Source organism: Elephantulus edwardii, unplaced genomic scaffold (genome assembly GCF_000299155.1).
Source record: "Elephantulus edwardii isolate Elephantulus edwardi_28Jun2011 unplaced genomic scaffold, EleEdw1.0 scaffold00170, whole genome shotgun sequence".
NCBI lineage: Eukaryota > Metazoa > Chordata > Mammalia > Macroscelidea > Macroscelididae > Elephantulus > Elephantulus edwardii.
The window spans coordinates 4,439,811-4,442,329 of record NW_006399920.1 but is presented as its reverse complement, the minus strand read 5'-3'; positions in this window follow the sequence as shown (position 1 = coordinate 4,442,329).

Genomic DNA, 2,519 nt, shown 5'->3' with positions numbered 1-2,519 from the left:
GCGGGCGGCCCCTGGCGCTCGCACACTCTCACTCATACACACCACGTACACACCACCCGTGCCCTCACTCAGGCGCACAAATCCTCTCCCCTACACATCGCCTAACACATGCACACGCCAAGCTCAAGCACAGTGAGCTTCTGGACACACGCACCACACATGCGCGCACACACACGCACACACACACACACACACACACACACACTCACCACGCACACATGACCACTTTTCTGTCCTTAGCGAGTAGGTCCGATTCTCCGCACAGACTATCACCCTTTGCTGAACGCAGCCGCTTGCCAAGTTCAAGCACAGAACCACCTCCTGAAGTACGTGAAGTGCACACACATCACCCTTCATGAACATCCCAAAACTCACAGCCCAATAAGTCCCACAAGTAGAGAACAAGTGAAAGGAGACGGCAAGACTTATAGTAGCAGTGTCCTCCCAGTCATTGCCATGGACCTGATTTGTATGGGTCCTTTCCTCTCCTAACGGTTCGAACTCAAGGGCTCTCCTCTCCCAATAGCAAAAGACTAGCAGCTGTGCATGAGGTAAGACGAGCTTTACTCTATTTCTTCTGAAGAATGGTTGCGTTGTGGGGTTTGTTTTGTTGGTGTTGTTTTTGTTTTTTAATAGAATTGTTGTTGTAGCGGCTGCTACTACTGCTGTTGTAAAATAGTGGGCCATTTTTGTGGTTAGCAAGGAGTGTACTCCCTGGGGAACTTCGTAAGAAACCAAAGCAAGAGATGCTTTCAAGACAGAATGGGAATCATCTGGATGCAGCTAACATCTGACCTGGCTGTCTTTTCAAGGACTGATGTCTGCTCTCTTTTTAAAATCAACCTCTCACAGAATGTTGTGGTGGTTATTGTCAAATGCCATCAAGTCAACTAGCACTCATAACTGACCTTATGAATAACAGATCTGAACTGGCACTATCCTGCATCATCCTCGCCATCTAATATGCTTGATCCCATTCATCCAGTTAGGGAGCTCTGGTGGCTTAGTGGGAAGGAATTGTGCTGTCAACTCAAAGGCGAGTGGTTTGATCCACCAACTGCTGAGGGAGAAAGATAGGTAATCTCCTCCTATGATTTAGTGCCTCTGAAAACCTGCTGGAGGATCCCTACTCAAAGGTACACAGCATTGTTACAGTGATCATGACAATCCTTCTTGTTCACATTCCTTCCACTCTTTGACCCAGCATGATGCCTTTTTCCAGACTGGCCCCTTCCAACAACATGCCCAAAGTATGATAGACCAAGTTTCACCGTCCTGACCTCTGTGATGGACACACTGGCTGCACTTCCTCCAAGACAGATTTGTTATTTTGGCCGTCCATGGAGTATTATCTCACATGAAGATGACCGACAGCCTCACCCAAGCCTGGATTTAAAGCACCAGCTTAGAGGAAACTTAGACCAGGCATACCCTTGGTTTCCAGGTTCATACTGCATTAGACCACCCCCTTTTTTGTTTTATAAGCAGAACATGAAAGTTTTTGTTATTGTTTGTTTTTAAATCCTTGGGGGAGAGGCTGGAAAAGGAGGGGCAATCTCCTCCTGTACCAGTCAGATCCGATTTGATGGTACACACACAAAAAAAAAAGGTAAAAAAAAATAATAAAAAACAAACAAAACAAAAACCAAAATCCTGAGGGAGAGGAGCAGCAGGGGCAGCAGTTTGACACTATTCCACAGAAGGAGGCTACTGACTGACTATGAGGCAGAAGTCCGAAATAATCCCAATCTTACTGACAGAAGGCAGTGGGTACTGATATAAAAGCTTTAAAGTAAGCTAAATTCTTGTAGATTTAGTAGTCATTTAGCAACCACTGGGCCGGTACTACAAAATGTGGTATAATTTACAAATGTGGAAACTAGGATTCTGGAAAGATAAGTGACTAGACTAAGGTCACTGGGCAGATAAAGGAGGATTTAACCTAGGCCTGTTGGTCTGACACAACAGCTCCACAAAATCCTGTCTTTGGGGGCATTGCCTCCTGTAGAACCAATTTAACTGGTTCACACCATCTATTTTCCTTCTCTGAATTTGTTATACTGCAAAGCACTGGTTTAAGCACCAAAAAGAGTTAGCCTCACTGTATGTCTTGTGAAGTTTACCCTCTTTCTCTTCCAGTAAATGGTCTTTGGAACACTACATGCCAGCACTGTTTTAGACCCCAAAACAGTGAGCAAAGACAGATAACATTCCCTGTATTTCTGGAGTTGGGGCTCAGAAATCCTCCAAAAAAATAAGCATATTGATATCTTTCTATTAAAAAAGTCAGGCAAATATGAAATTGCATTCACAGTAAACATTACAAATAAAAGGCTGGAAAGATGAGAAAACCTATGAAGAAATCGTTAGATCCAGCCAAGATAGTTAGAGAGGGCTTCTTAGAGGAAATGACTGAAGCCAAGAACAAATTCAGCTGAGCAAGAAAGGATCTTACTGACATCTCTGAAAGTCAATATTATACTTATCCCCATTTTAAAGTTGCAGGCACTGAGGCAGAA